General features: G+C 48.5%; 1 protein-coding gene across 2 annotated transcripts in view; it reads right to left on the bottom strand.

The window, feature by feature from the left end:
- lrrn2 (leucine rich repeat neuronal 2) overlaps positions 1 to 15282 on the bottom strand; it is a 248579-nt gene that overhangs the window by 100928 nt on the left and 132369 nt on the right. The window lies entirely within an intron of this gene.

Here is a 15282-nt window from a genome sequence, read left to right as displayed (position 1 = left end):
TCGTAGCCATGTAAACGCTGAAACACGTGCTCGCCTAATTACTCGCCCTTCTCAGGCCCCTCCTTTCCAAACCAGCACCAGCCATTTGCATCCTCTCCTATTGTGAGTGGGCCTTTCTCAAGGGAAGTTAGGGATGGGCAATAAATGCTGGCCTTGTCAGCAATGCCCACATCTCAGGAACAATTAAAGAAAAAAACTACGGGTCATAGTGTGGCCCCCTCCCCCAAACAGAATTCCCAGCCCCCTAACCCGCTCAAAACTGGACTGCCCCTCCCTGCTGAGTAACTTTCCCTGCCTATGTTCACCCTGTCCACATCTCTTTTCCACTCCTCTCCTGCCCCACCCCCTTCCCCATCCGCCACCTCGCGTCTTCCTCCTTCTTCGCTCTCTTTCCCCGCCCCTCTTCCCTCACTCACCCCACCCCTGGCCCCTCTTCTCCATCCTCACCTCCACTCTTCCCCGTTTCTGCTCTCATTGCCTTCTAAGCCTGCTCTTGGTCTTCACTTCCCCATGTTTAATTATTCCCTTGCCCTTTAATCCAGCACCACTCCCCATTCACTGTGGAGTTGACGAGGGGAGGGGGGACTCTATGGGCTGGATTTTCATTGAGGAGGCGGGACTACAACTTTCGGGGTTGTAGTCCCGCCTCCATCGAGTTGTAGCCAACCCACGCGATTTTACTTGATTGACCTTGTTGAGCCCGCCCAGTGGGCTCAGCAGGCCAATTAAGGGCCACCTGGCAACAGGTGATGTCACAGACTGAAATTTCATCTGTCCAGACCTTTTGACAGATGAAATATCAGCGTTTCACAGCTGTTTGAAGCTGTCAAACACTGACAATCTGTACTCCAAGTTAATTCCTTCCTCTCAGGATGATTTAGAGATCTCTCCGGAACAGAAAGCTGAGGCTGCAACTTTTGACAGATCGCGGCCATTCTGCTTTGTGTGCCAGTGAGATGAGGGACTCCCGAGACCTGAAGGAAGGCTGTAAAGGTAAGTAAAACTTCTTTAAACACTTTAAACACACCAAACACACTTACCTCTGCACTCACGCACACATCACTCACCTGAACACCGGACATCTCGAACCCTCCAAGCTCTTCAGCCCGACGGCCCGCCTCGCTAACTTGGCGTGGTTTGGAGCCGTCGGGAATCCCACACTTCAAGAATGAAAATAGGGATTAGGCTAAAAACTGCCTGTTAACTACCTGTTAACAGGCAGTTAATTGGCACTAATCCCCTTCCCGCCTCAGGGAGGCGGGTCCCAGTGCGGGTCGGGTACCCTCCTCCTTTGAAACTGGCATGGAGGCGGGTTGGGGGCGGGATGGTTTTGTGCCCCCCGATTTGGGGATTTTAACCCCCCACACACCTCCAATCCCGCCTCCACGGCCCAATGAAAATCCTGCCCTCAGTGTCCATTGGCTATTTAACTGCAGGAGGATCTCGGTTGAGCCAGCTCTGTCCTTGCTCAATCCCGATGCATTTTCCAGCAGGGTTTCACTCGACATCAATCAGGCAGACAAATCTTGGCTGATTTAAGTTTTTTGCTTTCTCTCCCTCAGCCAGGAGCCGCGAGGCTAACTGTCGCACCCCACCCTCTGCTGAGATCAGCTACCTCAACCGGGATTAGGGATCTGCTCTCAGTCCTGACCTGGTGTCCATAGATGTTCAGTTTCCAGTCAGAGGGCACTGGTTAGCCATCTGGAGTAGGAACCTGAGCTGGAACCAGACCCTCCTGAGCCCAGGAGTCTGAGATTAATCAACAACAACAACTTGTGTTTATATAGTACCTTTACCGTAGTGAAACGTCCCAAGGTGCTTCACTGGAGCGTTATCAGACAAAATTCGACACTGAGCCACATAAGGAGATATTAGGACAAGTGACCAAAAGCTTGGTCAAAGAGGTAGGTTTTGAGGAGTGCCTTAAAGAAGGCGAGAGAGGTAGCGAGGCGGAGAGGTTTAGGGGAGGGAATTCCAGAGCTTAGGGCCCAGACAACTGAAGGCGGGACCACCAATGGTGGAGCTGTGGCGGAGCCACTAAGGGACTCCGATCAATTGTATATAATTCCCTTTAATGTTAGCTACAGCCTGAGTCTGTATCTTTGTTTTCACTGTTTACATGTACAGAGCGCAATCACTTTAATGGCGCGGGTAAACGTGATGACGTCACGCCGTTCATCATGTGATCCCCCACCGGCGGGAAAAATGTCATGACGTCATGATGTCAGCCACGGGACCGCCCAAGCAGTCCTCGTGGAGCCTCCGAACTGACTAGACCTATATTCGATGTTCTCCTGTAATTATCCGTTAAACTCTTGTTAGTTTTCATTAAACCTCGTTTATTTGATCGCCTCTTGGGAACTCAGTCTTTTGATAGGAACTAGACATTCCTACAGAGCGATTAAAATCGGGGATGCTCGAGAGGTCAGAATTGGAGGAGCGCAGCGATCTCGAAGAGTTGTAGGGCTGGAGGAGGTTACAGAGATAGGGAGGGACGAGGCCATGGAGGGATTTGAAAACAAGGATGAGATTGAGGCATTGCCAGATAGGGAGCCAATATAGGTCAGCGAGCACATGGGTGATGGGTGAACGGGACTTGGCGCTAGTTAGGATACGGGTAGCCGAGTTTTCGATCATAGCCCTTAACCACCACCCCAGCTGAAACCAGCTACTTCACCACAGAAAGGGATCAAAACTAATCTATAGCGCTTTAGCTACTGAACCAGCTGTGCCGTTGGTGGGGTGCCCTTCTGCCTTCACGGAGCGGGAGCGTGTCAACGTAATGCTAAGTGACAATCACACGCAATCTGACTCCAGTTCTTTCTGCGGCTCAGCAGGTCGTATACACTGTTCTGCATGAGGGAGAATGTCATGGATGTGCCACAATTAAATGGAAAACTTTATGAGGTACCGTACAGGCTAATAATACAAGCCTGGACAGATCCAAAGACCATGGTCCGACGTGTTTATGCAGCAACAAAGGTTAATTCCAGGCACCCTGGCTCATCAGATTACGCTTTCCCGCCCCCGCATTTTTACCTGTTCAAAGTTAAAGTGAAATACTGGCCCGGTAACGACAGAGCCAAGAGGAAACCAGAGGTTATTAGGGAGACCCTGGATTTGCCCACCTTGGCTACTTTAAATATTTGCTCAACTATTTTCTTTTCGACAACCTGCTCCTATTCGAGAGATTGCAACCACTTGTCTTTGCCTTCTGGATCCCTCCCTTGGAGTTGGGGGGTGGTGGGTGGCGGGGGGGGGGGGGGGGCGGCAGTAGAATGATTCCTGTGAGTCTCCATGCAGTGGGTTTGGGTTTGATTCCTTTGGGAAAAAGAGTCAGGAGGCCAACCTTGTTAAAAAGCTCTTTGAGTTGCCTTCCTGCTTGCCAGGAACACTATATAAATGCAAATTGTCTTCTGTGCACTAATGTAATATGGAATAGAATCATACACTCATTCTTTACAAATGGGCGGCTGATTCTGTTGCACACAGGGCACAGAGGACATCTTCACCCCTTGTTTCTACTGTCTGCTTCAATTGCCTAGCTTGGGAAATTATTCCACAAGACTTTGTGGAAAAGAAGGTTTGCCTGATTTCTCTCTTTAGCTCCTATCCTCTTAAAGGGGCAGCGACCCAAACAGGTAGGTTAAAGGGGCAACAGCCCAAACAGGTAAGTTATACATACAGTAAGGTAAGTTAAAGGGAATTATGTATCTCAGTGTAAGGGACAACCGGTGGTACCGCCACAAGGGCTTCTATTAGATCACTACGTTGTCTCCTCGCTCCCAAAGACAAGCTCGCTGTGAGGAGAATCGCGGCGCTGAAGGATGTTTGCAACCCCCTTCACCATCTCCCCTGGTGTCACTGCTTGTTTGGCTTTCTCTCCTCTCCTCGTTAAGCACTAGGGACCTAAGGAAATGGTCCCCAGCAAGGTATGTAAAGTGGTGGGGGGGGGGGGGGGAGCAGGAGGTGGGGGGTGGTGGGGCGGAGAGGACGGCCCGAGGGGATCGTGGGAAGCCCGGGGCAGGGAAGGCCCGTGGCTTCCTTGAAGGGGGGCATTTGAGGACCAAACCTGTGTCCCCTGGTCCACAAGGAAACCTTTAAAAAAGAAACGGACTTTCCTTTTCACGAGGCCCCCACTTCTGGGCCTACTGCTCCTCGGCGCCGAGTTTACCTGACCCCCTAACCCGTGCTGGCACACGATTCCATTGCCCCCTGGCCCCCAATTTCGATCACAAGGCCATTCTTCCTTTGAACGAAGGGCTTGCGTTTTCACTGGCGATGGTGACTGAGGAGTGACCTAATAGAGGTCTTTAAAATTATGAAAGGTTTTGATAGAGTGGATACAGAGAGAATGTTTCCACTTGTGGGGAAGAGCATAACTAGAGGCCATCAATATAAGAGAGTCACCAAGAAATCCAATAGGGAATTCAGAAGACGCTTCTTTACCCAGAGAGTGGTGAGAATGTGGAACTCGCTACCACAGGGAGTGGTTGAAGCGAATAGAATAGATGCATTTAAGGGGAGGCTGGACAAATATATGAGGGAGAAGGGACTAGAGGGTTATGCTGATAGATTTAGATGAGGAAAGACGAGAGGAGACTCGAGTAGAGCATGGACTGGTTGGGCTGAATGGCCTGTTTCTATGCCGTATATCCTATATAATCCAATACTCAATCCCAATGTCTATGTGGGGTGGCTTCCCGGCTGCTGTAAGTGGATAGGATGCCCAGGGATGTTGAAGACAAAATATAACCCTTGCCCTGAGTGAGATCAACGAGGGATGAAACATGTGATCTTCCGGAAATTCATGGCTTAGGACCACACCACATAAGGACATAAGAATTAGGAGCAGGAGTCGGCCATTCGGCCCCTCGAGCCTGCTCCGCCATTCAATAAGATCATGGCTGATCTTCGACCTCAACTCCAATTTCCCAACCGATCCCCATATACTTTTTCCCAACCGATCCCCATATACCTTTTCCCGCCCGATCCCCATATACCTTTTCCCAACCGATCCCCATATACCTTTTCCCGCCCGATCCCCATATACCTTGATTCCCCTGGAGTCCAAAAATCTCTATCTCAGTCTTGAATATATTCAACGACTCAGCATCCACAGCCCTCTGGGGTGGAGAATTCCAAAGATTCACAACCCTCTGAGTGAAGAAATTCCTCCTCATCGCTGTTTTAAATGGCCGCCCCCTTATCCTGAGACTGTGCCCCCTAGTTCTAGACTCTCCAGCCAGGGGAAACAACCTCTCAGCATCTACCCTGTCAAGCCCCTCAGAATCCTATGGCCTAGAAATTGAGTGGGCTTAGCGCCCATTTTGCGGCGCTAGAGGGCATTGCGCTGGACTTACAGCCGGTTTTGAAATTGACTAGGGCCCAACATCGGCATTACACCGGTAGCGCTGCGCCGGCACCGATGACGTCATCGGTGTGCGCAGCGTCCCGGTTGCCGTGGTGACGGGCCCCAGCGCCGAAATTCAGTTGCGGCCGCCTCGCCCGTGGCAGCCGCAACTAAGACTCTGGCAACAGAGTCTTACACGACTTTGCGCCGGCGCATAAAGGTGGAGCGGCGGCCGGCCGCTTTCCCGCCGGCCGCCTGCCCGCACCTCCCTCCCCGGACTCCCCCACCCCCCCCCCCCCCGCGGAACAGATGCTTCTCGGCTGCGAGCCCGGCACTTCCCCGAGGTGCCGGGCTCATTTTTGTGGCGATTTAACCGGCCAGCGGGCGGGTGCAGGCAGCTCCTCCTTAACTGAAGGAGGAGGCCTGCACTTCCCGAGCCTGCCGCACCGCATCGGGCGCCGCAGCGCCGGAATAGCGCCGCAATGCGGCGCGTAGCGCCAGTTTTCAGGCGCAAACAGCCTTCAGTAGCGCCGGCAGCCGTTTGGGCGCGGCGCTACTGAGTTTTTGGCGCGCACAGCGCGACTTAGCACCGGCGCTAAATTTCCGGCGTTAAGCCCCGGCGCAGCGCAAACTCAATTTCTAGGCCTATATGTTTCAATGAGATCACCTCTCATTCTTCTAAATTCCAGAGAGTATAGGCCTAGTCTACTCAATCTCTCCTCATAGATGGTGCATATAGCCAAATTCTTAGTATTAATGAGATAAAGGTGTCCCTTTAACTAATTAATGATGCACGTTTGATCTTGACATAAATGCCTTCAGATCATAAAATGTGAGTGCAATCCATTCCTCATGTTGGAACAGATTACAGACATCGAATAATAATGCTGAAGAGGGGCAGTGTTATGAATATTGTGCTTATTTAGAAATAAAATACCTACATGAACACTGCAAGGAATTGAGTCTAAGCAAGTCAGTCGAGAGAAACAAGATGGCTGGGTTGATCGTTCAGTCAATTTACTTTCAAACCTCTTGTACATGCAATGAATTCCTGATTCTTGTTCTTTCGTGTCCCTGTGAAACTGTTGTCCTTTTTTAATTCTGTGTTGTGAAAACCTCCCGATGTTTTGGGCAGAACTCTTCCTCAGAGCACAAGCTGTCTCACTTGAACCGCGAGCAAAGAGTTCTCTGCGCTCCTCCAAATCTGGCCTCTTGCACATCCCCGATTTCCATCGCCCCACCATTGGTGGCCGTGCCTTCAGCTGCCGAGGCCCTAAGCTCTAGAATTCCTTCCCTAAACCTTTCCGCCTCTTTCTCCTCCTTTAAGATGCTCCTTAAAACCGACCTCTTTGATCAAGCTTTTGGTCACCTGTCCTAATATCTCCTTATGTGGCTCGGTGTCAAATTTTTTTATGGTAACGCTCCTGTGAAGCACCTTGGGGCATTTCTACTACTTTAAAGGCGCTACATAAATGCAGGTTGTTGAGGTATTAATTCGAAAGTTAACATTCCTCGAGTGGCATTAGAGAACAAAGCCCCGATTTTAACCCCCCACACCCAACGAGAATGGGGCATGCGGAGGGGCGTTAAAATGTAGGCAACATTGCACCCAACGGATCCACACTGCACACATGGCTCGGGCCGTGTTCTGGGCTGCTTGTGAGGTCCTGGCCCCAGGGAGGCGAGGGCCTCGGTGAGGTTCAAGGTCAGGGTCTGGTGGCAGCTGGAGCCAGGGGTCAGGTAAACCCGGTGCGGAGGAGCAGCAGGCCTGGAAGAGGACCTCATGAAAAGGAAAGTCCATTAAAAAAAAAAAAGTTTCCTTGTGGACCAGGAGCAGCAGGAGTGGTCCTCAAGGGCCCCCCCCCCCCGCTTCAAGGAAGCAACGCGCCTTCCCAGCCCCGTGCTTCCCGCGATCACCTTGGGCCCTCCTCCCCCTCCACTTCACTTCCCTTGCTGGGGACAATTTCCATGGGTCCCTTGCGATGGCTTCCTGGCACGCTCGCCCACTCCTGCCCGCTGACCTCATGTCATTTTTTTTCTCCACAAGGCAGCTGTCTTTCATTCTGCCAGCGCATTTCACGCTCCATCTAGAGCCATCCTTTGTTTCTTAACCTGTCCCATTACCATCTCCTCTTGCCTTGAATATTTCTTAATGTCTCTTAGCCTCTCCTGCCTTCTATCCTATCACAGACCTTCCCTTTTGTTCTTTCCTCCCCTCCCCCCTTTCCCAGCCCCTAAACTTGCTTTAAAATCTGTTCCTTTTCCTGCTTTTTTCCAGTTCTGACGAAGGGTCTTCGACCTGAAACGTTGACTCTGTTTCTCTCTCCACGGATGCTGACCTGGCCTGCTGAGTGTTTCCAGTGTTTTCTGTTATTATTTCATGTCATTGATGATGGGTTCTAGCGGGAGGTGGGTCTTGTCTACTATAATGGCCTGGGCCTCACGTTGTGCGAGCCTGACGCTCGTTCCGCACCCCCCCCACTCAGCCCGAGTTAAAATGGGGGCTTAGAATTCTCAAGAGGTTAGCGGATACGTAGAGCAGACATACCAGAAGAAATAGCCAAGCCTCAAATCAGTTGATGCTTTTTAAAAAGGGGACTGAGAGTTAAGGAGACGTTCGATGCGCGTTAAGATTTTGACGAGTGTAGCGATCACCAAGAGTGGAAAGCCCATGATTGATGCGGTCGTGTGTGGCATGTGGAAGGAGCAGGTGTAATGGACTGAGCAGCTGCTTTCTCCTCCTGAGCTTTCTTAGATGCGGAGAGGGCCCTGTGTGTGTGTGTGTGTGTGTATGTGCGCGATAGCGCTCTCCGGGTGAGTGAATCCCCAACCGCCTTTGAAAACCGCACTGCTCGGTTGATCGAAAAAACTGGATTTACAGAAGTATGATTGACGACAAAGCTAAGGGTATTACGCAGCGAAGCCAAATCCAGTTCCACATTATCGCCCATGTGCAAACACATTATTTCCCTTTCATCGGCTAAATGGCGCACGTGTGATTTTTTTCAAAAACAATTTTTTTTTTCAGCAAACTGTTAGCTAAACACCAGGCAGCTTTTTAAAATTCTACTCACTCCAGTTCAATCGCACGCGCTTCTTTTTTGAATTCCTCTGCATTGATGTTGCAATAATCTCTCGAGCCTTGCTTGCGTGTGCTGTTCTGCCTTCATCAGTTCGCTCACGCATGAAGGTAAAGTACTTGAGCTGGAGCACAGTAAAGGACCCGTCCCCCCTTGAGAACGTTTTCACAAATGAATATTGAATAGTAGGACTCCTTCTGACATTCGCTGAGCACGCTCCTTTGACACCGGAGGTGCCTTGGAATAATTGAGATATCACTTGCTTGGCACACAGCCGTCGTCAAAGTAGTGCCCCCCTGACCCCTCCCCTCCCCCCACCTCCTTTACTTCAAGGGAAGGTAAAGAGAGGAAGATTTGCATTTAAACAGCCGAAGTTGCCCTTCTCGCAAAAAACGTCAAAGTGCAGTGAAATGCGGCGGTTAATGTTAGGTGGGCAAATATGGCAGCCATTTTTGCACAGCGCAAGATCTCATAGACAGCGGCAGAGTGAATAACTGGATGTCAACGCCTCGATTTGGTCGCCTTATCTGAGGAAGGATGTTCTTGCCATGGAGGGAGTGCAGCGAAGATTCACCAGGCTGATACCTGGGATGGCAGGAATGACGTATGAGGAGAGATTGGGTCGATTGGGCTTATACTCGCTGGAGTTTAGAAGAATGAGAGAGGATTTCATTGAAACTTATAACATTCTAACAGGACTAGACAGACTAGATGCAGGAAGGGTGTTCCCGATGGTGGGGAGTCCAGAACCAGGGGTCACAGTCTAAAGATAAGGGATAAGTCATTTAGGACAGAGATGAGGAGGAATTTCTTCACCCAGAGAGTGGTGAACCTGTGGAATTCTCTACCACAGAAGGCAGTAGAGGCCAATTCATTAAATATATTCAAGAAGAAGTTAGATATATTTCTTAAGGCTAAAGGGATCAAGGGATATGGGGAGAAAGCAGGGACAGGGTACTGAATTTGGATGATCAGCCTTGATCTCATTGAATGGCGGAGCAGGCTCGAGGGGCCAAATGGCCTACTCCTGCTCCTATCTTCTATGTTTCTATGATTTTAAAATTCTCATCCTTGTTTTCAGATCCCTCCGTGGCCTCGCCCCCTCCCTATCTCTGTAAGCTCCTCCAGCCCCACAACTCTCCAAGATCGCTGCAGTCCTCCAAATCTGGCCTCTTGCGCAACCCTGATTTTCATCGCTCCACCATTGGCGGTCGTGTCTTCAGCTGCCAGGGCCCTAAGCTCTGGAATTCCCTCCATAAACCTCTCCGCCTCTCTCTCCTCCTTTAAGACGCTCCTTAAAACCGACCTCTTCGACCAAACTTTTGATCAGCTGTCCTAATATCTCCTTATGTGGCTCGGTGTCAAATTTTGTTTGATAATCGCTCCTGTGAAGCGCCTTGGGACGTTTTACAATGTTGAAGGCGCTATATAAATGCAAGTTGTTGTTGTTGTAATGTGTTTTAGTAGTGATGCCTAAGGGGAGGAATATTAGCCAGGGCATCAAGAGATCTTCTGATGAAGGGTCACCGACCTGAAACGTTAACTCTGTTTCTCTCTCCACAGATGCTGCCTGACCTGCTGAGTATTTCCAGCATTGTCTGTTTTTGCAGCAAGAGAACTCCCTGCTCTTCTAACAGTGCCACGAGATTCCTTTACTTCCACCTAAATCAGGCAGGGACGACTTTGGTTCAATATCTCATCCAAAGGACGACACCTGATACCGCAGCACTGGGGGCGATTTTGCCAGCCCTGGGGAGGCGGGACTGCCGGGAAAATGGCAGGATCTGGGGGCGGGTACCCATACCGCCCCCAACCCGCCTCCGTGCCATCTTCCCAGGAGGCGAGTACCCGGCCCACGCCGCGTCCCGTCTCCTCAAGGCGGGAAGGGGACTACAGCCACTTAACTGCCTGTTAACAGGTAGTTAACAGGCAGTTAAGAGGATTATCCCCATTTTTCCATCAGAGGTGCGGGCTTACCGATGACGGGAAACCCCGCCAGGGTCAGCGAGGCGAGCAGTGGGTCTGTGGGGGTCAGAGGCGTCCACAAGTGCGCTGTAGAGGTGAGTGATGGGTGCAAGTGTGGAGAGGTAAGTATGTGAGGTGAGTGAAAAGTGTTAGAAAAAGTTTCCTTACCTTTGTTTCTTCCTGCAAGCTTCAATCGTTGGGGATCCGGAGGCTCCGGCATCTCCACGACAGAGATGACAGAATGGCTGCTGCATTCTCCGATGCAACAACCATCTGCTTTCTGCTCAGGAAAGAGGTTTGGTGAGCCTTGAGTACAAGAACTCACCAAACAACAGAGAATGTCAGTGTTTGACAGCTTCTCAAAGCTGTCAAACGATGACAATTCATCTGTCAAAATTTTTTGACAGATGAAACGTCATACGCTGACGTTCTCTGTCACCGGCTTTCCCTTACTTGGCCTGCTGAGCCCGCTGGGTGGGCTTAACAAGGTCAATCAAGGGAAAATAGCATGGGTTGGCCGGACATTGTTGGGGGCGGGACTGAAACCCAACAACCAGCAGTCCCACCCCCAACGCACCCCCATTGAGAAAATCCAGCCCATTACTGCAGTTCTCAGATGCTTTAAATATCCTACTTCTGACAGCAATCATTCTCTTCTTACTGTCTATAGACCCAGTCCTGTGCTGTGATGACTGTTTTCTTGCCGATTTGAGAAATCTCCTTTCTGAGTAAATTTAAAGCCTTATGGGGAATTTTGCTCATGAAAGTCATTTACCAACCCATTTTTTTTGTTGGTTACCAAACACACAATGCACTGGTTTGTCGCTTCATAGCAACAGGAGTAGGCCATTCAGCCCCTCCTTCCTGTTCCGTTCTTCATTTAGATCATAGCTGATCTGTACCTTGACTCCATTCAGCATTCTACAAAAATGGCACAGTGGTTATTTAATATACAGATAATTACTTTTTTTAGATGTTTCACACCTCCTGATACCCTTACCTAACAAAAATCTATCGATCTCAGTCTTGAAAATCTCATGATCCACAGCTTTTTGGGGGAAAGAGTTCCCGATTTCCACTGTCCTTTGTGTGAAAATGTGCTTCCTGATTTCACTCATAAGTGGCCTAGCTCTAATTATAAGATAATGCCCCTTTGTTCTGTATTTCCCCCACCAGAGGAAATCGTTTCTCTGCATCTATCCTGTTGAATCCCTTTGTCATTGTAAAGACCTCAGTTAGATCACCCTTCAACCTTCTAAACTCAAGGGAATACAAACCAAGTTTATGCAACCTGTCCTCATAATTTTGCCCTTTAAGCCCTGGTGTCATTCTGGTGAATCTGTGCTCCGAGATCAATATATTTTCCCTGAGGTTCGGTGCCCAAAACTGAACACAGTACTGCAGATGGGATTTGACTCCAGTTGGGGTATTCCAGCCCCCCATGCGATAAAGGCCAACATTCCATTAGCCTTTTTGATTATTTTTTTGTACCTGTGCTCTAGATTTTAGTGATCTGTACACATGGACACCTAAATCCCTCTGTTCCTCCATAGCCCCTAGCCTCTCGCCATTAAGAAAATACTCTGATTTGTCTTTCTCAGTTCCAAAGTGGATGACCTCACACTTCCCCACATTGTGCTCCATCTGCCCAGTTTTGTCCACTCACTTAGTCTGTCTATGCCCCTTTGCAACTTTTTTCTCCCTGTCCTTATAATTTAACCCTTTTAGCCCCGATATCGTTCTTAGTGTCATCCTACATTACAAAACTTCAAAAGTACTTTCAAAAAATGCTGGAAAAACTCAGCAGGCCAGGCAACATCCGTGGAGAGAAAATAGAGTCAACGTTTCGAGTGAAAACCCTTTGTCAAGACTAAAGAAGCACAGGAAATGAAATAGATTAAGAGGCCAGGCTGGGAGAGAACAAAAAAGAGAAGAGACATTAAGAGGTATTCAAAATGAGATGAGATGGTGATAGAGCCGTCTTTTGTCTCCACTAGTCCTATCACCATCTCGTCTTGTTTTGAATACCTCTTAATGTCTCTTCTCTTTTGTTCTCTCCCAGCCTGGCCTCTTAATCTATTTCATTTCCTGTGCTTCTTTAGTCTTGACAAAGGGTTTTCACCCAAAACGTTGACTATTTTCTCTCCACAGATGCTGCCTGGCCTGCTGAGTTTTTCCAGCATTTTCTGTTGTTATTTCGGATTTCCAGCATCTGCAGTACTTTGCTATCATTCAAAAGTACTTTATTGGCTGAGGTTGTGAAAAGCGCTATAGGAATATGGGAACTTTCTTTCTTTCTACCTGCAAACTTGGATATACAACTCTCCAATCCCTCATCCAAATCACTAATGTATATACTGTATGGTGAAAAGCTTCATGTTATGCCAGGATGATGAGTGTGATTCATGGCTTCTATTGGTTCTTGCTCCCTAAACAAGGTTGGCAAGACACTTTTTTTAAAAATCATAAAGGCAGTAACCTTTTGAAAACACGAGGGTTGAGATTAGTGAGGCACGCTGTGGCTGTGCCTGGTTGCAGGGCACAAGTGTGGCATCCTTCTCAAACCCAGGACTAATTTTATGTACGATAGCAAAATACTGCGGATGCTGGAAATCCGAAATAACAACAGGAAACGCTGGAAAAACTCAGCAGGCCAGGCAACATCTGTGGAGAGAGAAACAGAGTCAATGTTTCGGGTCGAAACCCTTCTAACGTTGACTCTGTTTCTCTCTCCACGGATGTTGCCTGGCCTGCTGAGTTTTTCCAGCATTTTCTGTTGTTATACTAATTTTATCTAAGTGACTGCCAGCTATTTGGCTGAAAGCAAGCTGACGAACAAAACCAGTCTCCTCCTCCTAATAAACCCGCTGCTCAGTAGTTCAACACTTATAATCAATGATTCATAACTGGTAATTCACCAAAGACATGATCAAAGGAAGAAGGCGGGAGGGTACAGGTCTGGGCATGGTTCAAACCATTCAGTCAGACCTCAGCAGTACAGCTCTCAATTGCTGCTGTCATCTACAATTATAAGACTCTATTTCCACTCTGCTTATCAGTCACTTTGCACTACATTATTCTGCAGCAGAAATACTCAGACATCAATGAGTGTTCTGCTCTTCACCTAATATTTCTGTGTAATGCAGCAAGATGGGTGATGTTTCTGGCCATGAAGGATTTAGAATTCACAGGTAAATGTTGGTCCAGGTTATTTATTTTTGTTCCTGAATTTCATAGTCTTTCAGCATTTTCCAGGGACAGGATGTCCAGGCTGTGGGGAGCGGGCAGAGGAGATGTACCAGAATGATACCAGGGGTGAGGGAATTCAGTTACGTAGAGAGTTGAGAAGCTGGGATTGTTCTCCTTAGAATAAAGAAGGTTAAGGGAGATTTAATAGAGGTTTTTCAAAATTATGAGGAGTTTTGATAGGGTAGATAGGGAGAAACTGCTTCCATTGGCAGGAGGGTCAGTAACCAGAGGTCACAGATTTAAGATAATTGGCAAAAGAACCAGAGGGGAGAGGAGGAGAAATGTTTTTACGCAGCGAGTTATTGTGATCTGGAATGCATTGACTGAAAGAATGGTGGAAGCAGATTCATAGAATTACACAGAATATACAGCACAGAAACAGGCCATTTGGCCCAACCAGTCCATGCCGGCGTTTATGCTCCACTCGAGCCTCCTCCCATCCTTCCTCGTCTAACTCTATCAGCGTAACCCTCTATTCCCTTCTCCCTCATATGCTTATCTAGCCTCCCCTTAAATGCATCCATACGATTCACCTCAACCATCCATTCAGTAAGATTCAATAACAACTTTGAAAAGGGAATTGGATAAATACTTAAAAAAGAATAATATGCAGGGCTATGGGGGAGTGGTACTAATTGGATAGCTCTTTCAGAGAGCCGGTACCAGGCATGATAGGCCGAATGGCCTCCTTCTATTATTCTATGATTCTTGAATGTGATGCTTCTATTTTCTTTCCAGTGTTCTTTCTGCCCCACCTCTCTTGAGCCCCATTACTCACTCTGGAGTACAGTTCAACGTGCACCACAGCCCTATGTCACCCTGGATCATGTTTGAGTCTAAATAGTGAGTGCTGGCAAGTCGAACCTGATTCTGCCCATGTCCACATAAAAATATAAGATCATAAGAACATATGAAGTAGGAGAAGGAGTAGGTCATCCAGCCCCTCGAGCCTGCTCCGCCATTCAATGAGATCATGGCTGATCTTCTACCTCAACTCCACTTTCCTGCACTATCCCTATATCCCTTGATTCTCTTAATATCCAAAAATCTATCGCTCTCTGTCTTGAATATACTCAACGACTGAGCCTCCACAGCCCTCTGGGGTAGAGAATTCCAAAGATTCACCACCCTCTGAGTGAAGAAATTTCTCCTCATCTCAGTCCGAAATGGCCGACCCCTTATTCTGAGACTGTGACCCCTGGTTCTAGGCTCCCCAGCCAGGGGGAAACATCCTCCCTGCATCTACCGTCAAGCCCTGTAAGAATTTTGTATGTTTCAATGAGATCACCTCTCATTCTTCTAAACTCCAGAGAATATAGGCCTAGTCTACTCAATCTCTCCTCGTAGGACAATCCCCCCATCCCAGGAACCAGTCTGGTGAACCTTCGTTGCACTCCCTCTATGGCAAGTACATCCTTCCTTAGGTAAGGAGACCAAAACTGTACACAATACTCCAGGTGTGCTCTCACCAGGGCCCTATATAATTGCAGTAAGACGTCTTTACTCTTATACTCAAATCCTCTTGTAATAAAGGCCAACGTACCAGTTGCTTTCCTAATTGCTTGCTGTACCTGCATGTTAACTTTCAGTGATTCATGTACAAGGACACCCAGGTCCCTCTGAACACCAACATTT

The sequence above is a fragment of the Somniosus microcephalus genome, chromosome 18, assembly GCF_052327205.1.
Source record: "Somniosus microcephalus isolate GS21.2 chromosome 18, FLI_Smic_1.0, whole genome shotgun sequence".
NCBI lineage: Eukaryota > Metazoa > Chordata > Chondrichthyes > Squaliformes > Somniosidae > Somniosus > Somniosus microcephalus.
The sequence above is the reverse complement of the archived record's forward strand: the minus strand, read 5'-3'. Positions and strand labels throughout refer to the sequence as shown.